General features: G+C 40.0%; 1 protein-coding gene and 1 pseudogene across 9 annotated transcripts in view; both read left to right on the plus strand.

Moving 5' to 3' along the window:
* The window catches only part of NOL4 (nucleolar protein 4), a 428,346-nt gene that overhangs the window by 324,373 nt on the left and 80,820 nt on the right, over positions 1-23,153 (plus strand). The gene's annotated exons all lie outside the window — the stretch shown is intronic.
* Positions 2,686-22,490, plus strand: LOC121033229 (60S ribosomal protein L17-like; annotated as a pseudogene).

Consider the following 23,153-nt stretch of genomic DNA (forward strand, 5'->3'; position numbering starts at 1 on the left):
GCTAAAGCCAACTTCTCCCAAGAGTGCAGAGTTGCTCAGGGTAGAGCCCTGCTTTGATCCAATCCTTGTGCTTTTTAAAACCATTTGTTCCATTTAAAATCACTGAAGAAGCAGCAGCTACAGCTGTCCTCTGATATACGTGTGATGTGACAGCTCACCGCTCTTGGTGACACGAACTTTCCAGATGGTGAAAAACTATTGGTAAAGTTCCAAACAATACACAGTACAATATTCCCTTGATTTACATAGTAGTGATATGCCTGAAATAATGCATATTTAAAAGCATGCATAAAAACTTTGTGTTCACACCTGAAGTGAACTTTTAGGCTCAGGTGATTGTATGTAGGCTTCCACCCACCCAAAATATCCAGAAGGACTTATTTTAAAATCCACGTGGGAGGAGAGACAGCTCTTAGTCAATCAAGACTGCCTGGAGTTTCCAGGAAACTGGCCCCCCACCCACTTCGTGCCTGTGTCACCTCGCTATATATTTTCCAAATGTCCCCTCTGAGTGGTTGGTAACACTCTTTAAGAAGCATCGACACAGACAGACTAGTCTGGGGTTTGAATAGGAAAGGGAATCATAAATTCACAGATACATTCTTTGATAGTGAACCCCTGACTCTGTAACTCCCATCTGAAGAGGACTGGCCTTGAGCTTCAGAACCCACAAATTTTCCATACATTTTGCATGTATCATATTAAATGAATTTTCCCTCCATCCTTTTCTCCTTCTTTTACTTTTTGTTTTTAAATTCACCAGAGCCTATAAATAAAAATTCATGGTGTCAGATAAAAATAACGGGGTCCCTTGATTTAATTTTTATTTCTTCGCAAGTCTGAGGCAATTAAGTATCAATGGCCATATCAGTTATGCCCTCAGTTAAAAAGAAACTAAGCCATATGTGATTTCTAATTCCAGTTTTATTCTTGAAGTACAATTCCATTTTGTATCCGTCATTCAACTATTTTAAATCTTTCCCAAAATTACATTTCTATTCTTTCCAATTTTGAAGTCACCATCAATTAAGTTTTTACGTCAGATATTTATAACAGGGGTACCACAACATCCAGTGCTTGGCTACAAATAGAACTCCACAGAAAGATAAGGCTCTGTAGTCTTCAGAAACGCGTAGTTCATCCATTTGAATCATCCATAAATACGCCATTTGCACACTCACCATTGGAGGGCATCACTTGACGGCTCTTCTCTTTCTGTGATGGGTGTGCGCTGAATTATCTACTTACATCATCTCTAAAAGACCTGGCAATATGTAGTGAATAATCATATTCTAAAGGAATAGAGTTTTTTCCTACATGGGAAATAGCTAACACGGTAGGTATCAAACCATGACCTTGAAGTCATGAGCACCAAAGAATAGACCAATCAGTAAACCAATCCAGAGAGACATGATGGCAAGCATTCTCACTACTGCAGACCTATCATCATACCTCTACTAGACCAGAGCAGACTCTAGGAATGGGTATAATCACTTTCTTCAATAATAAAACTATGGTAATATTATATGTTCCATTACATTTTTGTAAACATACAGAAGTTTTAGAAGTATAACAACTAAAGAAAAGTAAAGATATATGCCAAAATAAAATGCTTTACAGTTACATAAAATATCCTTTGTGGATCATTATAATGCATTTTTACCACTCCAACTTAAAAGTTTGAGCTTATTGTACACATTATTTAATATTTGAGAAACAGGGTTAAAATACTTTCACCAGAATTTTTATTTGCTCCGTGGGGAGGAATACTTGACCTGAATTCTGCTGATATTTTGTAAGCAAAATAATTGCTTTATGAGTTTGTATTCTTTCCGCATTAGCTTAATGCAGCTGGACATCAAATATGAATTAATTCCAACTTGAGTTTTTGCAAGATACCTTTTTAATGGAAAAAGTTTTAAACTTTACTCTTTTTCCATGGTTTTTTAACTTCTCTGGGTACTTATTTAAATATTTCATTTATCTGTATCAGCAAGGAATATGAATAGGAATGTTAATAGGAGAAAATTGCTTCTAAATAAGTTCTAAAGTGGTTTATTTAGCAAATATTCATTATATGGAAGATATTTTGCTATATACAGAGGCCATGAAATGAGTAAGAAGAGGGGAACCTTTACTGAGAGTTTACTAAGTGCTAGATTTAGTAGCACTTAGATTGGTTAGTAGCACTAGATTGGTTTTTTGTAGATATTAATTCCGTTATTTCTGACAATATTGCTGCTGAACAGGTATTGTTATTCTCCCTTTACAGATGGATAAGACATAATACTTTTCGTCAAGAAACTCACATTCTATTAAAGATAAGTGAAATTAGCATGATAAATAAAATTATAAGAGCATGACCAGATTGCCGTAAGAGCCAGGGGACAGCACTCGTAATTCTGCCGAGGGAACCCAGGAGGGCTTCCCAGAGGAGGCACTATTAGATCTGGACCTTGGGAAGTAAAGGAGATTCTGACAGACAAAAAAGCTAAAGGATGATATTCTGGACACATAGAGCATTTCCATGCATGAAAACTTCTTGAGTGTTAAAAATCACAGTCTCCTGTGATGGAAACAAGATTCTTGGGGGGGAAAAAAAAATACAAGGACAGGAGATTGGACATGAAGATTTAAACTAGGTTGTGTAGGCACTTTATATGATGTTATTTGGACTTTTAATGCATGCCAGAGAGGAGTGTGAAGGAGACTGAAATGTCTTATTTTTACAAAGCTTCAGAAGCCTATGGACAAGGAGTATTGAGACTCGAGGGCAAAGGTGAGGTCCTGATTCAGACAAGAATTACTTTCCTTACCACCTATCATTTCAAACTTGCTATTGATTTATTTTAAGTTTTATTTATATGAGAGCGAGCACAAGCAGGGGAGGGGCAGAGAGAGAGGGAGAGAGAGAATCCCAAACACTTGTCTGTACTAACAGCACAGTGCTTGCTACAGGCTCAATCTCACAAATCCTGAGGTCATGATCTGAACCGGAATCAAGAGTCAGACACTTAACGGACTGAGCCACCCAGGCGCCCCTCAGACTTGCTATTTAAATGAGATGATATGTAAAGCTGAGCATATGCCAAAAAGTGATTGTGAAGATGAATCTTCTGCAAAATAAACAGACGGTTTCAGGGTATTTCTAAGTTAAACATGAGTGACCTGGGCTTACCTGCTCTTCTGTGCCAAAACCTTAGCTCAGCAAATTAGAAATCAAAGTTGAATGTTTTCCTATAGTTTTAGTTTATGAAATTATATGCAAAGATTATTCTTTTGTCTTAAAGATCTTTTTATCTTTATGATGTCTCAGAAAACTGACATTACAGTTTTCATCAATCAGTGATTTTTTAATCTTTTTTTCTTAAATTGAGAATACGGTTACTTTTGTATAAAAGTTTTCCTTAGCATACATATTTTCCTTGTGTAATGGTGTATCAATTTATATCTGTATAGGAATGCAGAGAGCATCATTTTATTGGCCCCTCATACTATTGTGATACATGTCGAGTAAATGGTTTCCTTCTTCTATGGATGGGGAATCTGAAGCTGAGAACCTTTATCCTTTTGGGTGATATCCATGTGGGGGTTTTTGCACTCAGTCTACTTTACTGTTTGTTTTCCTGGCTTCATCGAGAATTCTTGCACATTCTTTTTTATTTTTTTTTATTTTTTAATTAATCTAATTCATTAATTAATTAATTTAGAGGAAGAGGGGTAGAGGAAGAGGGAGGGAGAGAAGCTTAAGCAGGCTCCACACGCAGCACAGGGCCTGATGCAGGCTCTAGCCAACAACGCTGAGCTCATGACCTGAGCCAAGATTAAGAGTCATACACTTATGGGGCGCCTGGGTGGCGCAGTCGGTTAAGCGTCCGACTTCAGCCAGGTCACGATCTCACGGTCCGTGAGTTCGAGCCCCGCGTCGGGCTCTGGGCCGATGGCTCGGAGCCTGGAGCCTGTTTCCGATTCTGTGTCTCCCTCTCTCTCTGCCCCTCCCCCATTCATGCTCTGTCTCTCTCTGTCCCAAAAATAAATAAACGTTGAAAAAAAAAATTAAAAAAAAAAAAAAAAAGAGTCATACACTTAATCAACTGGGTCACCCAGGCACCCCTCCCACATTCTTACAGAAATGATTTCTTTTTAGATTTTTAGGTAATCTTTGGATTCGGATGTTATTAGTTTCTGGATAAGTGTCAGGATATGGGTAGGTGGCTTGAATTCAGACGGAGAAATTCACATACTATGTTTATACACTTTTTGGTGCCAAAGTCAGGCGAACATATGGTTAACTTCACTCTCTGTGAATACAGCATCTTTGTTAATATTTATTTTAGAATGAATTATTTTTAGGCTTAGTAGATAAATGAAAATCTGCCATATTCAATTTATGCCAAATGTACTCATTTCTATAATTTATTTCTCCTAATATATTCATTTTCTGTCCTGTCTTTTCTCTTTAACCACTTTAAAACCCACCAGGTACTCTGAAACAACAATATTGTGTGGATTGGGGAAATTTAGCCATAGTCACACATTTATTATGAAATTAGATAATACAGTGGCTTGACAAATTGGACTGTGCTTCCTAAAGAGATTTATGATGACTGACATGACTCACGTGGTAAATACAGTGAGACCCGTGGCCTCAAGAAACACATTTTTTCTCTCAATAACTCAGCACTTTGGGAAGTGGGGTTTCTGCAGGGCTGAGTAGTTGGGGTAGCTGAATATTAGCTTTCCTTAAAACGTCATTTTACTTTTGTTTCTGTTTCACTTATTTTACTTTTCTTTTGTTCATTTCATTTCATTCAACACTTTCAGTGTATCTTCATTTCATGACAGAAGTCTTCTGATCGTAAATTTTAAGCATGGATTTCATTATTAATCTTTAGCAAGGCTTGGGAAGTTCTGATATTAGAGCCTTACCTACAGGCACAGGTACTGCAGAAGAGGTGAGGCTATAAAATATGTCCTAGAGAAAACCCCAGAGGCAGGTCAGCCTGCTTTCTTGGTAGTTTTCCTCTTTCTCATAATGGTCAAAAGAGCCTGGCTTTCTGATAGGCTTGCTGGCAATATTGATCTTTATTGACACCCTCCTTCTCCTACGTGTCTCACCCTCAGGAAGGAGCCACATCTTTCCTGCACTATCAGTGTTCTTTGCCTTGTCAACAATATTTTTTAAAAACTATTTTCTGGGGCACCTGGGTGGTTCAGTTGGTTAAGCGTCTGACTTCAGCTCAGGTCGGGATCTCACGGTTTGTGAGTTCGAGCCCCACGTTGGGCTCTGAGCTCTTAGCACAGAGCCTAGAGCAGCTCAGAGCATAGAGCCTGCTTTGGATCCTATCTCTCTCTCCCTCTCCCCTGCTGGTGCTCTGTCTCTTTCTCAAAATTAAATAAACATTTTTTTTTAATTATTATTTTCCTTTAACAACCCAATGGCTTCTAGATGTCAACAGGACATGCCTGTATTTGTTCTCATTTACATCCTGTTCATGGGATATAAGAAAGACTACCTCTCACCACTGTTTGAGGAGTTTATGCACACCTATTTTTTCTAAGAGGCCTTACCCGCACCCTTTCATCAAGAGAAAAATGATGCATATATAGATCAAAATCCAAGTCACATCTCTAAGTTCTTTTTAATGTTTGCCCTGAACATAATAAACAAGATCAAAATAACACTTTAAATGATACAATCAGGTTGAAAGCCCAGTGATCTTCCTATGTTAAGATCAAACTTCTCATTAAATCACTTCTAGTGGCATGCCATGTTCTTATCTTTCTTGGTTCTGGTGCTAGTTTTGATACATAAGAAAACATAATAGTGCATTCTGGTCCCGATATTCAAGGGCACTCGGGGAGCTCCAGCACATGGCAGGAACAGTCACCTCTTTCATCTCTGAGGTTTGTGTGTAGTCTCCCGCTCCGAAATCCTCCATGAAAAGTTAATTGAGATTTAATAGACGTCATGGTTCTGAGTTCCAGAAAGAAGGCAGAGAACAAAGGTACAAAAAGAGGTCATGGCTATAACTGTAAGCATAAATAATAAAATAGGTAGCTGTAGGTGAAAAGTTTATCTGAATCTCAGAGGCATTATGATTCCCATCAAAAAGCAGCGATTAAAGCTTTTTTACTATGCCGGTGTCTTTCCTACTGGTTATTTATCAGTGAGCCACGATTACTTCTAGGTGAGGGAACCTGAGAACTTAGGGGCAGAAGGCAGGCTTTGATTCAAACCTTTAGAAAACAAATAGGGGCACCTGGGTGGCTTAGTCAGTTAAGCACCTGACTTCAGCTCAGGTCATGATCTCGCTGTTTCATGAGTTGGAGCCCCGTGTAAGGCTCTCTGATGACAGCACAGAGCCCACTTCTGATCCTCTCTCTCCCTCTCTCTCTCTGCCCCTCCCCCCCCTACTATCTCTCTCTCTCTTTCTCAAAAATAAACATTAAAAAAGAAATAGTGTCTGGAGAATGAGAAACAGCGGGATGTTTTAAATACATGTATGGAATATCTACAAAGTCACGACACTTGAGGATTGCTAACCTAACAACTTTTCAGAAGAGCCTCTTCTTCAAGTTATTAAATTACCATTTTTACTATGGGACATATTCAACTCATTTTAAAAAGTCAGAGCTCCCAGGGTGCCTAGGTGGCTAAGTCAGTTAAGCGTCTGACTTTGGCTCAGGTCATGATCTCACGACCACATCAGGCTCTGTGCTGACAGCTCAGAGCCTGGAGCATGCTTGGGATTCTGTGTCTCCCTCTCTCTCTGCCCCTCCCCCATTCATGCTCGCTCGCTCTCTCTCTTTCTCTCTCTCAAAAGTAAACATTTAAAAAAGTTCTCCAGAGACCCTTACAGACCACTTCGTTCAATAAATTTATTTTATGAAAGCCACAGGCCTGGGAAAGTTAATTTCTGGTTAGACTTTCTTTTCTCCCCCCCCACTCCATTTTTCTTCCTTTCTTCAGTGATTTTTGCATATTTCACTAGAAGCAGAATTTCTCTTTAAAAAGAAAAAAAAGAAGACCAATACAGTACAGAGTTTAGCTCCCTTTTTATTTCAGGGTAATGTTCTGAATAATGAAAATCAGAATGCTTCATAAATTTCAACTCTTAATGCCATCATACATTCATCACATGCAAGAATTTGAATACTACTTCAGATGTGGAACTCAGAAGGTCACATTAGTTTAATGGAGTTGCATTTTTCTATCCTTTATTATTGCTTATGAAGCAAGTTTGAGAAGTCCAATGAAGCTGTCAAGCTTTGTATGTCTCCATGTGTGTGAGGAAAATTTCCCTTCTAGGGAACTGCCCAGTTATTCGTGTATTTTCTTAAATTCTTTATAAAGGATCTGCATGTGAGCTTTTTAAAACTACAGAGCCTTTTCTGTAGCTTTTTACATTCATTTCTTAAATGACTATTTATTGGGTAATTCTTACTCGAAGAACAATATTTATTGAAACCATTTCAAATATCCAGATTCAGGTTTAAATTCCAAGTTCTTTACCACATAAGGTATCATCCCCACTATATTTGGGAATAACCAGGACATGTTTAGGAAGAACATCACACATAATTATACTAATGTTTGTGTGTTCTCTTCTACCTTAATGTTGAATTCACATACATTTTCCCACTGAATTTTTCTGCCCAAACTCAGTGAGGTATATACATCATGCCTATTATTCATGACTCAGACTCACACACATAAGTGCAGCCCCTCCTTGTTGCTCCTGTTTTCTTTCTATATCCATGAAATAGTGAGGATTTAGAGGTATGTGAATGTAGAGCCAGATCTCAGTCCTTTGAAGACATCGTAATTCTTCCCACCCAAGTGCCTTTGCTCAGGCTCCTCGTCAGGGCCAGCTCCACACCTGTCCTTATTGGTACCCATCTCAAAGTGCATCGGTTTGAAGAAGCACCTCCTGGATCATATCAGCCCGGGAAACTAAGTCCTTTTCCTCTTCTCTAGGTAGCAACAACTATCCACCCAACATATTGTACTGCTTGATTAAATACCCGGCTAACACTGGCATGGCCTCCAGATGTCTTTTGGAATATTGACTCTTCAATTATGTATCGCTCTGTAGGATTAAAACGGCTTTGGCTTTTCATCATTTTGAGCCTCAGAGATCTACCTAGTTATATACTGGGATGAGGTCATGCACTCAGTATCCACATGTGGCTTGATGTAGCAGGGCAAACAGTTCAGTTTTAGGGAAGGAAAGAGCCTGTTGATGAGATGCCTGCCACACAATAGAACGCTCAGGCCCAACAATGGTAATACGTAGCTTGATAGAGTGGTAATCATTGGAATTAATACTATCATTTGAAACGTTGTGTAACAGCCCAGTAAACAATGTCAGCACCAAATGGGGCAAATCAAAAATATTATATGACAGGAACCAAACCTGTAAACTGGGGAGAGGATAAAGAATGTCTCAACATTTATTTCCATGCCCCCTGTTGCTTTTAACTGTTTGGTGAGAAAAAGAAGGCAGCTATTGGGTTTCTGACAAAGCAGTTATAGGGAGAGACAGATTCTGGGAGATGACCTGACATTTGCCCCTGATGGTTGTCATAGCAGCAGGCTGAATAGAGCAGCTCGATACACGTCCTGTTGCAGGCTCTGGAGGAAGTTCCGCCCTAAATGGAACACATTAGAACATGCATATACAAAGATATCAAGCATTCCTTAGTGGTGGCCATCTTCTTCCTTTGTCTGGTGCTTGTCTAATTTTTGAGGACTTAAGACTTAAGGAGTCCATGTTTAAAGGCAATGACAACCACAGGCCTTTGGGATGAATGGCAGCACCATCCCCCATAAGTTGACACCACGTATCTAGGGTGCTGTTCCTTGGGGAGAAGGTATTTCAAAGTGTTGCTAACAAAGGCTTGGATGCTAAACTGGATGTAGCCTTTTTTTTTTTAAAGCTATATATGCTGTGTCTACACTTAGCAAGTTTTGTCCTTATTTACTCTTCAATTACTCACAAATACATGCATGCACGCCTTTATCTCTGTCTTAGACATGAAAGATAGCGACTTACAGTTACGTATAAAAAGATGTGTACCCATGTAAATATATCTACATGAAGGAGAGGGTATCTGTCAATAGGTTTTTATAAAAAAAAAAGGCTTTGGGATTGTTAGTGGGGTACTCATTTGAGTTTTGAAAATGTTACTTTTGGTTTAGTAGGCTAGATTTGGTATTAAATGTGGACAAGTCTTTCTAAAACTGAAGTCTTAATAGTAACATTAAGGTCTATATCACTAGACAACCGTATTTTATAGTTACAATTATTAATGCATCCATAATCTCTAAATGCTCAGATGAACTATTGACAATTACACAATTTTCAGCAACAATATGATTTCTTTCCAATGATAAGTAAGATGTGTGATAATCTTGGATGATTCTGACTAAAACATTAAGAACAAAAATCCAGATCCTATGCATGATCAACAGAGAACCTATATATTCTAAACCATGGCCTTAAAAAAATCTCTAAATATTTTCTAAACCATGGCCTTATGAATTATAAAATAGGTATAGAAAGAATAAAAAAATTAGTATAACCACAATGATGAGGGTGGTTTTTTTTCTTTTTATCAATCAGCATATATTTAGGAGAAATTGGAAAAATTTAAATTTTCACTCAATTTGACCTGATGAAAACACAAGTAAAGTTACTGACAAAAATACATAATCTGAACGGTAACATTTTGGTTTTGCTTAAAGCTTGAGAAAAATTATTATAATATTTTGACTCCATAGTAATTTCAAACCAGCATTTCAGGAATTACAAAAGAATGGATGCATAATAAACTAAAAAGAATATAAACTAAATGGAAGACTTGGCGTCAAAATTGCATTTTGTCTCTGTCATGAATCAAGTTGGAAATTGGGAGTTTTCCAAAAAAGCTTGGAAGCACAATCTGTGTGGACACAGGATATGTGAGCACTGAAATATAGTTTATTAGTATAATGAACTTACCTTTAAGAATGTATTTAAAACATACAGTATATTCACCTTAGGGCAGGGAAGTTGGAAATCTATCTGATCTAATCCAAATCCACGTATTTTAGTAGGCAGAGAGAGGCTCTTCAGTACTCTTTCCCCCCGGGAGAAAGTTAAGCAACATTTGTCTGTTCTCTCGGGTCACTGAGACACATACGACTGATTGAGGGTCTCTACCGTGCAGACACAACCCGCCAAGACTAAGTCCTAGGTGTGAAAAGCCTCCAAGGTGGTACACATTTAGAGATGAGGAAACCTAATGAACTTTTTTTTTTTTAACGGAGATAACCTGAATTAGGAATTTTCAAAGCATTGAATTCATTAAGTACTCAGTGAAACATCAGATCAAAAGCTTAACTTCGTTTTCAGGTTGAGAAGTGGCCCAGGAGAGCGTGATCCTGGCATTCAGTGACTGTTGAAAGGAACTGCAGGAGGACAGTGCCAACAGCTAGGAGATCTAACACCCGGAAATCTCTTACTTCACAGTGGTAGAAAATTTAGTCATAGAGGGGGTGAGCAAAACGGAATTGATAAGCTCAGGCAACCAAAAGTTCTAGCAACAAGGCCGGCTTTATACGGGGTTGATTGTCTTGTAGGTGAATGGGATTCTCCCTGAGATCTCTTGGCCCTGCTCCACCTTTGCTGTTTCTGTTCTCAGAGAGGTTATCCCTCGTGGTAGCAGCATGGCAGCAGCAGCTCCAGTCTTCCATCTTCCCCACTGACTGAGATTGGATTACCATTCCTCCCTAAAGTACATGCTGAGGCCCAGAGAGCAGAAGAATGCGTAGATCACATGCTCAGTTTTGGATCCATGAGTGCAGTCAGCTCTGCAGAGCACATGGGATAAGAGCGGAAGGGGAAGAGTCAGACACAGTAACCGAAAGGGAGAGGGGGGAGATAAATGCTGAAAAGCCAGAGAAGAACAATATTCACTACAGTGGGTTGTGCTAGTTTCCTAGGGCCTGCCATCCCAAAGTACCACTAACCTGGTGGCTTATCTCAACAGAAATTTATGTTGTCGCATCTCTGGAGGCTGGAAGTCCAAAAGCAAGGTATTGTAGGGGCCACATTCCCTCCAAAGCCTCTACAAGAGAATCTCCCCTTTCATCTTCCAGCTTCTGATAACCCCAGGCATCCCTTGGCTTGTCTTGTGAGCCATCACTTCATCTTCATTTGTCCCATCTTTCCTCGGTGTCTGTATCTATTCTTTTCTCTTAAAGACACAAGTCACACTGGATGAGGTCCTACCCTAATTCAGTATAGTCTCAACTAGATTACATCTGCAAAGATCCTATTTTCAAATGAGGTCACACTGGCACGTATGAGGGGTTAGGACTTCAGCATATGTTTGGGGGGGGGGGGCACAGTTCAACCTGTAAGAGTCCACTCCCTGCCCTCTTCACCAAATTCATGTCTTTTCCACTTGAAAAATGCCGTCACTAATTGCAACTTCATGAGAAGTCTTAACTCATTCCATTATCAGTCTTGAATCCAAACGCCCCCCCCCTAAATATAATCAACTCAAAAAGTCTCAGGGGCGCCTGGGTGGCGCAGTCGGTTAAGCGTCCGACTTCAGCCAGGTCACGATCTCGCGGTCCGTGGGTTCGAGCCCCGCGTCGGGCTCTGGGCTGATGGCTCAGAGCCTGGAGCCCGTTTCCGATTCTGTGTCTCCCTCTCTCTCTGCCCCTCCCCCGTTCATGCTCTGTCTCTCTCTGTCCCAAAAATAAAAAAAAATAACGTTGAAAAAAAAAAAAAGTCTCAAATCTTCTAAATCATCTAAATCTGGTATGAGTGAGACTGAGTAGGGTCCATCCTCGGGCAAAACTTCTCTCCGCCTGCAGACCTGAGAAACCTGGAACACAAGTTAGATGCTTCCAAAATACAATGATGGGACAGGCGTAGGATAGACGTTCCCGTCCCTAGAGGGAGAAATGGTAAAGGAAAACAGGGTTACAGACCCTGAGCAAGTCCAAAACCCAGCAGGCTACGTGCCATTCGATTTCGAGGCCTGAGAAGAGCCATGTGTGGTGCCCTGCTCTGTCATCCTTGTCCCCCCTCCCCTCCCAGGCAGCAGCTCCGGGCTCCTGGCCCACCTGCTTGGAGGTGCCCCATCTTAGCCCAAGGAAGTTCGGTAGGGTGGCCTCGGTCAACTCCACCCCGTCTGTCTGATCCTTGTGTCTTTCCTGTGTCGTACAAATCCTCTTTCTCATTCCATCCCTGTTCAGGCTTGCAGTTTTTCTGCTGGCATAACATTCTTGAAACATTTGCAGAGGTGAATAATGTTATTTGACATGAAGGTTCTTTGCATGCCATTCCTGGATAACCTCACCTCTATCCCTAGCCTCTGCTGAGATGGTTGATTGGACTTCTGTGTCACAGTTAAAATCTTTAGCATAGGGTTGTCCAGCCACACCCTTTTTTCAAAGCATGCTCTCTAGAAAATTTTCCAAATCAAGTGCCAACTCCTTTTTCTTAGCAAATTCAACCCACAACATGGGCTGACTCCAATTTTTGCATTCAAGTTTTTGAAGAATGTGTGTATGGTTTTATGTCCATGAGGTGATAGTATACCTAATAAGAATTTACCAACAGAACTTTGGAAGGCATAGAATTTACAGTGTATCTGTAAATGCAAAATATGTAACTACCTCCAGTGCTATTTAAATGAGGAAAAATGTATAAACTATCTTTGAGTTTTACCTAAAGATTTGAGGTAGGACTAATATTTCCACTTGTTTGTTTTTTAAAATTATAGGAGTTTTATTATCAGGAGACAGGCATATGGGGCACCTGGGTGGCTCAGTCAGTTAAGCATCTGACTTCAGCTCAGGTCAGGATCTCACGGTTCATGAGTTTGAGCGCTGCATCAGTCTCTGTGCTGACCGCTGAGAGCCTGGAGCCTGCTTCAGATTCTGTGTCTCCCTCTCTCTCTGCTCCTCCCCTGCTCGTGCTCTGTCTCTCTCTCAAAAATAAATAAACACTATTTTTTTTTTAAAAATCAGGAGACAGGCATAGATATTCTCTCTCTCCCCCACAGACACATGCACTACAGATAAAATAGGTAAACTCTTATACAAAATTATTTTTTTAATTTTTATTTAAAAAATTAGTTTTGATATTTATTTTTGAGAGAGGCAGAGTACAAGCAGGGGATGGGCAGAGAGAGAGAGAGAGAGAGAGGGAGGGAGGAAGGGAGACATAGAATCCAAAGCAGGCTCCAGGCTCTGAGCTGTCAGCACAGAGCCTGACGTGGGGCTCAAACTCACGAACTGTGAGATAGTGACCTGAGCTGAAGCTGGACATTTAACCAACGAGCCATCCAGGTGCCCCCCAAATAAAATTGAATATCAAAATATGAAGAAATGCTAATAATCTGCATCACTGAGAGGTATGAAGAGTATAAACATTGGAAGTAAAATTCAAAAGGAAGGTGAAGATAGCCCTATTGCCCATTGATACGTGCTTTACTCTTTCATGAATGTAGCGACTGCATATCCTCCATTCTGTTGCTATTGTCAAACCCATAAAAGTACTTTACATACTTCACATTCCCACACCCAGAAAATCTGTCCTTTTTTTAAAAAAAAATTCAGTGTTGTGTTTTTCCTAAGTATTTTGCTTAGTTGTAATAATTGTTAAGTATAAGATGGGAATACTATGTATATTTAAACGTTTTTTTCTGCTTTACCGACAAAGTGATTCATACATACGTATCATGTACGCATCCCTAATCAAGGCCATCTATAATTAGACGAATAATAAGTGCTTCTTAATGATGAGAAGGAAACCAATTATTAATGAGCTGTCTCTTAAAAAGTACAGTCCGTTCATTAGCTGTAAAGTGCTGACCAAGCTTAAATGTGTATATTCTGGTCTAAAAATCAAACTAAAATGAATGCATAAATGTATTGCTCTCTTTTGTTTCTTATTTACTTTGTTGGTCTTCAATGAATACTGAAAGCACAGTAGAAAATTTGACAGTGATTTATTTATAGAAGTGCCCACTTAAGGCAGGTTCTGACAAGTTATATGTATCTTAGTGTGGAGGCAAGCACACTATCAGCCCTCAGTCTCTCCTGTGCAGAACGGAGGGGTAAACATCAGGGAGACTGGCCTCAAATTCCTTTATTTGATCCCTTTCTGAACAAACCCCTCAGGAGGAGGAAAGGATCTGGTCTCTGTCTTTGTGACCTGTCGGGGCCCTGTGTTCTTCGAACCTCAGATGTGCTGGATGCTCTTGTATCGAGTAGCTTAGAAGCCTCTGTCCACGAAGCACAAACGAGGAACCCAGGGCTGGGCTGTGGCTGTGAGCACAGGGCCCGGTTCAACCGGACACGCTCATGACGTCTCAAAAGTATTCCCAGGAATAATTCAGCATCCCCCTGCGCTGTGATATGTGACTTGCTTCAACAAGTCAGGAGCACGCTGCTCCGGCAATTCTGAAAAGAAATACAAATTAAAATGAATTGAATCATTTCTCAGTACAGTAAACCTAGGTAGGCATCAAAAGCATGTAGGAGGGTGGCAAATAGTTAGCGGAGCACAGAAGTGACGATTTTGCCCTAGCCACTGCTGGAAAATGTTTGCATTTGAACTTTCTTCAGGGTGCCATGTGCTCTTGGATTTACCACTGGCCCCACAATTTCCCACCGTCCTATAATCGGACCCCCTGTCTCGTTGATATAATTTTCTGGGTACCTAGAGGCAGTCTGGTGTGCCATCTATGGTAATAAAAGCCTCCAAAGACTTTGGATTGACCTCCTATTAGCTCTTTTATCACCCACACATATGTGCCAACATTGTTGCTGTAAAAATTAAAGCTTTGCTAATCCTCTAGAAAATAATTAGGATGAGAAATAAAATAGTCTTTAGAGGTTTTACCCATTCCAACTTACACACGTGCTTAAATACTATCTCCTCTACACATTTTGATAGTAGAATAGAAAGAGTGTTAAAAGAATAGGAATAAGAAAACTATTCAGATTTGGTTCTTCTCTTTTTCTCTATTTTAGCACGGAAGAATATGTGGGTTCGCCCTGGTGGGGATACTGGCTGGTATGAGAAATAATGCACATATCCGTAAGAATATACTAATATAAATGAAACTCAAGCTGAATTATCAACCTTGTCTTAACGAATCACTGAATTAAGGTTTAGTTCCTTTTTATTTTTAAAGTTTATTTATTGGGGCGCCTGGGTGGCGCAGTCGGTTAAGCGTCCGACTTCAGCCAGGTCACAATCTCGCGGTCCGTGAGTTCGAGCCCCGCATCAAGTTCTGGGCTGATGGCTCAGAGCCTGGAGCCTGTTTCCGATTCTGTGTCTCCCTCTCTCTCTGCCCCTCCCCCGTTCATGCTCTGTCTCTCTCTGTCCCAAAAATAAAGAAACGTTGAAAAAAAAAAATTTTTTTTTAAAATGTGTTTATTGGGGCACCTGGGAGGCTCATTTGGTTAAGTAGCCAACTTCAGCTCTGTCATGATCTTGCAGTTTCTGGTTTGAAACCCTACGTGGGGCTCTGTTCTGACAGTTGGGAGCCTGGAGCCTGCTTGGGATTCTGTGTCTCCCTCTCTCTCTGCCCCTCCCCCGTTCATGCTCTGTCTCTCTGTCCCAAAAATAAATAAACGTTGAAAAAAAAAGTTTATTTATTTATTTTAAGAGAGAGAGAGAGAGAGAGAGAGAGAGAGAGAATCCCAAGCAGGCTCCACACTGTCAGCACAGAGTCTGATGTGGGGCTCAAACTCACTAACTCTGAGATCATGACCTGAGCCAAAACCAAGAGTCGGACGCTTTAACCAACTGAGCCACCCAGGCGCCCGAAAGTTTACTTCCTTTTTAAAATTCTAGCTGTGTGAGGGGCGCCTGGGTGGCGCAGTCGGTTAAGCGTCTGACTTCAGCCAGGTCACGATCTCGCGATCCGTGGGTTCGAGCCCCGCGTCGGGCTCTGGGCTGATGGCTCGGAGCCTGGAGCCTGTTTCCGATTCTGTGTCTCCCTCTCTCTCTGCCCCTCCCCCATTCATGCTCTGTCTCTCTCTGTCCCAAAAATAAATAAAAAACGTTGAAAAAAAAAATTAAAAAAAAAAAAATTCTAGCTGTGTGATTTCTGTGAGCTACTTGAAACCAGCAGCCTTGCTTGGTGCAAAACATGAAGGAGAAACAATTAGGCAGGGTTTTTTTTTCCCCCACCCCAAATGAATCTATCCGTATTCATTTTGAACTGAGTTGCTTGTTGTTCCTAGTCAGTTATTCAGGAAGATAAGCCTCTGGGTCCCCAAATAAGTAAATACATTATTTATGTTTGGCCACAGCAAAGACATGTTTAGTTTAAAAAATGGGGCCAGAGTCCTTAGGCTAGAATTATAAGACATTTATAAAGCAGACAAATAACTAAATTAAGCCACGTAAAATGAAGGATTCCTGGGATTAATCATCTTGAAAGCGCACAGCTCATGAAATACTATGAAGCCATGGAAAGAGTGAGAGAGGCAGCCTTCATTAAGCAACTCCCAAAAGGCCTCATATGAGAATGAGGCTCACATTTCTAATTAGCCTTCTATAGAGTTTGGGATGATCCTCCTGGTTTTTAGGTAGTGGTGGTGTTAAATACCTATACAGCATTTTCGTCTACAGGACTCAAAAAGCTGTACGAAGATTAATAGACCCTATTTAGATGGGTTCCACAGGACAGATAGAACTGTACCCTTTTGTTCACCCAAACACACCAGGAGACAAAAAAGGGTGAGGGCTGGGCACCATTTTTCTGCAAGTCTGGATGAGCTGCTGACCGGAAATGGAGCATTCTTACCTGCCGTTCACCGGTTGGTACATAGGACTATATCCTATCTTCCCTTTGCAAGGAAGGGCCCACAAAGGAGAGAGGACGAGGACAAGGAGGAGGAGGAGGAAAGAAAGTTGTAGTTCATTTGCATAATTTAGGCTTCTGAAATTAAAAAGTATTAATCACCTTGCTGATTTGGTTCTGTAATGAAAAAACTGCTTATCAGCAAATCCAGCCTCCTGCACAGTGCCTGGGTTAAAACAAACAGCAAATCCCATCAAAGGGAAATTATGAAGTGAAGATAATGCTGAATTTCTGATGAAATATCCTTGTGCGGTTCCATTATTTTTCACTTCACTTAATTTTATTTTAAGGGCCATTTTAGAATTAAAACACTCCTTCCTTAATAATCGAATGTTGTTTGTCCTTGAAGCTATAGTTTAGGGCAGTTAGCAAATTTTAAAAGATTAAAAAACAAGTTTGAGTTTTTGCCTATAAACATCTGAACACATACCTAAAAATATACTTAGTACTAGGCATACCAAAAAAATATCTTCATGTTTAGAACCCATCAGAGTAAGTACTGTTTAATTGAATGTTGTTTGTCCTTTAAGCTGTAGTTTAGGGCAGTTAGCAAATTTAAAAAAGAAAAAAAATGAACGTTTATTCATTCTTGAGAAACAGAGACAGCCTGCGCGAGCAGGGGAGGGGCATAGAGAAGCCTCCAGATTCTGAGCTGTTCGCACAGAGCCCCATGTGGGGCCTGAACTCACAAGTGGTGAGATCATGACCTAAGCCGAAGTCAGATGCTCAGCCGACTGAGCCACCCAGTCACCCCGGCAGTTAGCAAATTTTAAAAGATTCAAAAACAAGTTTGAGTGGTTGCCTATAAACATGTGAAAGCATACGTAAAAATATATTTAGCACTAGGCATACCAAAATACATTTTGATGTTCAGTACCCGTTAGAGTAAGTACTGTTGATTAAGTAAAGAGATAAAAATAGAATATTTTTATTTGAAAAATTTCTCAATTTTACTGCCACATTGTTCCACATTCAAATATGTAAGCATGGAATATTAAAATGATATAGCTAGCTATATTTCTTTTTTGCCTTTTGTGCCTTAATTGCCTAACAAAATTAACTTAAACTGTGGAACACTGAGTGGGTAAGATCTGCTTTGGGTACCATTTTGCTGCCACCCATAAAAGAGTTTCCAGCAGTATTTGACAGCCTAAGTCTGTGAAAGAGGATTCCCCGGTGAGGGAACAAATGAATATTATTCTTTTTCTTCTCTAGTTAAACACCTCCTGTTCCTTTAAGTTCATTATAAAGTTTTGAGACGCTTCCAGCAACCTGGTTTGTCTTGCCTAGACAGGTTCAGCTTATGATGGCTCCCAGTGTGCCTACCAGTCAGGAAGGTTTGACTTGCTCAGCACAGTGTGTTGGGTAAGCCTGCGAGCTCTGGAGTCAGAGTGCCAATGTTTAGATCTCGGTTTCAGTACTTACCTCTGTGTAAACTTGGATAAGCCACCTCGCAGCCTTTGTGCCTCTGTTTTTCCAATGTGTAAAATGAGAATTTAATAATATATGACTCATTGGTATGTTATGTGGATTAAGATAATATGACAGTCCATTAGCACAGTTCCTGGCATATAGTAAATGCTCAATAAATATTACCTGGTAATATATTTATCTCTCTCTCCTCTCTCTCTCTCTCTCTTTGTCATTCTTTATTTAAGGAATAATTAAATGCAGGCAGCTCAGCATTCTAGGATTTATGTACTTTTATTAATGCAACTTAAGATGGCATTAGATAATTTTTGTCTAATTCATCTATACATTAGGTCCCTTATTATATGCAATCTAATAATAATCTCTTTTGGTATACTTAAATCATTTACAATTAATCTACAGTGTTAACCTGTTTCACCTGCTCGTGTGTAAGTTCATGGGAAGCAGGCAATCATTCTGTATCATTCGTTAAAACAGTGTGCAGTGTCTTGCACATTGTGTGTCCTCGATATTTTAACAAATGTTTTAAGTTAGTTATAACTGTACATTTTTCCAGAGGTCCTAATGTTACAACATTTCTTCCTCGCTTTGTGTGTAGAGGTAGTAGTTTAGACTTAAGGGTAAGGATACACTTTCAGCCCTGTTGAGTTCATCGTATGAAATATCAGCCTGTAACGAAACTGTCCAAAGCCTGTTGCTGTTGACTTTGCATATTGTTTAGACTTCCCCCTCCTTCTTCACATCCTGCATCCCATTTCTCGTTATTACCCAAATTATTCAGTATTCTATCAATATACTTAACGTGTCTCAGTTTAAATATCAAATGGCATAGGCTTAGGGCAAAAATTCGTGGCATGCCTTCTAAAAACCTCTCTTCTAGCTATTCCAGTTCATTCATCTGTCCTTGGATGTGGTCATTCTGTTAAGATATGAACTGTCCTCATGGTGCTATCTTGCAGCATACTCTGCTTTATTTTGTCATATGCTTTGTTCTTTGTCTAGAAAATCACCATGATCTGCATTTTTAAGTTTTTTTCACAAAGAAAGTGTGGTAAGTTTAGGTGTGAGTTGGTTGTTACCCATTTTAACAATTATTTTAAAATATTTTTCAACTTTAATGACTTACTGCCTTTGTATAGAGACAGTGTGGTCTTTCTAGTCACATATTTTAAGTTTTCCTTTTCTATCAAAGAAAACTTTCAGGTAGAGTTTGCCATCTGATGTATTAAAACCATTTCAAATGACAAGAATCTGAGATTAAAAGATATACTTCATGTATCTATCCAAATCCTAAACATACTGCATTACTTCCCAGAGTTTTCCTACCTGTAATCTTATATGTACTAAAGTTTGAAGGTGTACATGTCTTTTGGCATGGCAAATTAAATTTTTGCCTTTATCTCTGCTTCCTTCCAAAACCCCACTAAAATTACTGTAAGTGAATATAAAGAGTTGAATACTAAAGGAGATACAGAATGAGGGAGCATTCAGGCAAGGATGAGAGATTTTATCTCAACTTTGGAAAACGGAAATCTGACATGCAGATGATGGTAGGGATGTACCAGTAAGAAGCCACTGAATCCCCTCTTCCCCTAAGCAGCCTGAGGTGATCTCTGAAAATGGCTTGCTAATTCACTTGACCCGGAAAACCCAACAAAATCATGCAAATCAAGAGGTTCAAATCTTCGTGTTCACTAAGAGCACACACGAAGACTGCCCAGGCCATCAAGGGTAGGCATATCTGAAAGATCACCGAGTATCTGGAGGATATCTCTTTGCAGAAGCACTGTGTGTCATTCCATCACTACGACGGTAGAGTTGGTACATGTGCCCAGGCAAACAGTGAGGCTGGACACAGGGTCCGTGGCCTAAAAAGAGTGCTGAATTTTTACTGCACGTGCTTAAAAATGCAGAGAATAATACTGAACCTTCAGGGTTTAGATATAGATTCTCTGGTCATTGAGCACATCCAGGTGACAAAGCCCCAAAAGATGAGACGCAGAACTTACAGGGCTGGTTCCTGGTCGGATTAACCCTACATGAGCTCTCCATGCCACAGTGAGATGATGCTTGCTGAAGGAGAGCAGATTGTTCCTAAACCAGAAGAGGATGTTGCACAGAAGAAAAAGACCCCTCCCAAATTCTAGGGGATCTCTGCCTCTGACCACCCCAGTAGAAGATGAGGGGTGTATTCTGTAGAGAAATAGAAGCAGAAGGAAGGCTCTAAGCCCAGGCAAGCTAGGTATAACAGCAGGAACAATATACTGAAAATGGGCAGAATAAATTCTTCATCCTGAAGGTTATATATCTCTGCTACAGGCCTTTTCACATTTTAGCTCCAAGAATAGAGGAAGCCTAATAATTTTCTCCTTTCAGGAAACTTTGAATCTTCTCTCAAAAATTGAGGATCCAGAGAGGAATAGAACTATATGAATCCTGGCACTCAAAGTTCAGAAGCAAAGCAAAGAACAGAAGAAATTTTTGAAGCAAACATAATCTACATCCTCAGAGAGATTTTTTTTAAAAAAGGTTTTTCCTTGAAATAAGAAATGAATGCACGAAAAAGAGCAATAAACAAAATCAAACACGTAGAATATGAAAAAATATATATGATAGTCAAAGGTTCTTTAAGGATTGGAAGACCATTTGGGAAATTACTCAGAAACTTTAAAATATTACACATAGAATGGAAAATTAAGGAGAAAATTTTTGTTTTGTTTTTAAAATTTATTTATTTTTGAGAGAGAGAGAATGAGCAGGAGAGGGGCAAAGAGAGACAGAGACACAGAATCTGAAGCAGACTCCAGGCTCTGAGCTGTCAGCACAGAGCCTGACGTGGGCCTCGAACTCATGAACTGTGAGATCATGACCTGAGCCGAGGTTGGACACTTAACCAACTGAGCCACCCAGTCACCCCAAAGAGAAAGTTTTTTAATGTTTGTTTATTTTTGAGAGAGAGAGAGGCAGAGAGAGGGAGACAGAGAATCCCAAGCAGGCTCTGTGCTGTCAGCGTGGAGCCTGATATGGGGCTTGAACCCATGAACCATAAGATCATGACCTGAGCCAAAATCAAGAGTCGGATGCTTAAGCGACTGAGCCACTCAGGTGCCCCACAGAGAAAAGTTTTTAAAAGGGATGATCATTCTAGGACAGCCAACACCTGGCTAATTAGAGTCAAGAGAAAGAGAAAATATGAAGAAATTATTTTTAAAAAATTCAGAACTAAATAACACACATTACCAGAATGAAAGAGCCCATAAATTATCAGGATAGTAAATGCAAACCAAGATCTGAGTTAATCACATTATCATGAATTTTTCAGAAGTCATGGTATGAAAAGAAAATCTTAAATACTCAGGGAGAAAAAAGGGCACATACAAAAAATGAGAAAGGCAAAGGACATCACCCAGGAAAAACTGTCCTCAACGCTAAAATATATGGGAGTAAAACCGACAAAATTCTGAAGACCGTTCTATATCCAGCAAAATAAGCAGAGTAAAAATACTTTAAAATAATTTTCTGGTATATATCTTCTTTTTTTTTTTAATTTTTTTTTTCAAGGTTTATTTATTTTTGGGACAGAGAGAGACAGAGCATGAACGGGGGAGGGGCAGAGAGAGAGGGAGACACAGAATCGGAAACAGGCTCCAGGCTCCGAGCCATCAGCCCAGAGCCCGACGCGGGGCTCGAACTCACGGACCGCGAGATCGTGACCTGGCTGAAGTCGGACGCTTAACCGACTGCGCCACCCAGGCGCCCCTCTGGTATATATCTTCTAATAGTCTTCCTCACAAAGTTATTGGAAAATATTCTCCACTGAAACAAGAATATAAACCAAGGAAGAAGTCACTGAATCTAAGAAGAGCAGCTCCAAAATAGAAGGGGATAGAAGAATGTCTGAAATGACACCATGGAGCAAGCCTTGGAGAGTAATCTTTCTAGATTAGAGTAAGAAGATAAACAGTTCCAGCAGACAGGTGTCCAGGGGAAATACAGAACTGATGGGGCACCAGATGGATTTGATGATATGGAAAATGTTCTAAGGGGTTTATTCTGTGTTAGAGAATTTGGGGAAAATGAGTGCTAGTGCCTTAGAATACTTGCCAATTAGAAATAGCGGCTTGGAATGCGAAGAATGCCAAAGGAAAAAAAAATTAATGTCAAGGGAATAAAAATCTAGAGAAGAATGTATACTCATTGTTCAGTGGTTGGGTCAGTCGTGAACAGCACTGTGTGTCATTCTGGGTCCCAGCAGAGGAGAGCGAGAGCACAGTGAAAAGAGTAATTAAAGACTATTTAGTAATAGGACTATGTACGTAGGCATAAGATGGCCTAAGGAAATGAAGAAGAAGATGATGAAGCATCATCTGGGGCTGGCAAGTGAGAGAAGCGTGGAGAAGCAATGGAAGGGAACTGTTAACAGAACCAGAGTAAAGCCCTGGGAGAGCGGCTGTTTCACAGGCTCCAGATTCAGCCACAGAGGAACACAGACATGCCAGAGCATAGCAGGTCAGGAAAGGCTGCGGGGGGATAAAAACCCACACCCTGTCATTTCTCAACCTCTGAAGCATGTAAGGGCTTCCCGTTGACCAAATCCTAGCATCCAGAGAGCAAGAAGCCCAGGAAACTAACTTCATACTGGTTAACACTGGTTCTAGAGAGTGCATCTGAAGTGGAGGAAATAAGAATATTCAATTCAGTAGCAAAAATGTGTGTTGTTTAAATATTTTGTTATGACGCAAGTTCTAGTCTGAGCAATGTGAATGCTTCTGTGACATAATGAAACAAAACCCAGGGATCATAGAAATCTTTGGATGTGAAGAATGTTTCATGTC

This window comes from Herpailurus yagouaroundi, unplaced genomic scaffold (genome assembly GCF_014898765.1).
Source record: "Herpailurus yagouaroundi ecotype Mexico unplaced genomic scaffold, PumYag 142, whole genome shotgun sequence".
NCBI classification, from domain to species: domain Eukaryota; kingdom Metazoa; phylum Chordata; class Mammalia; order Carnivora; family Felidae; genus Herpailurus; species Herpailurus yagouaroundi.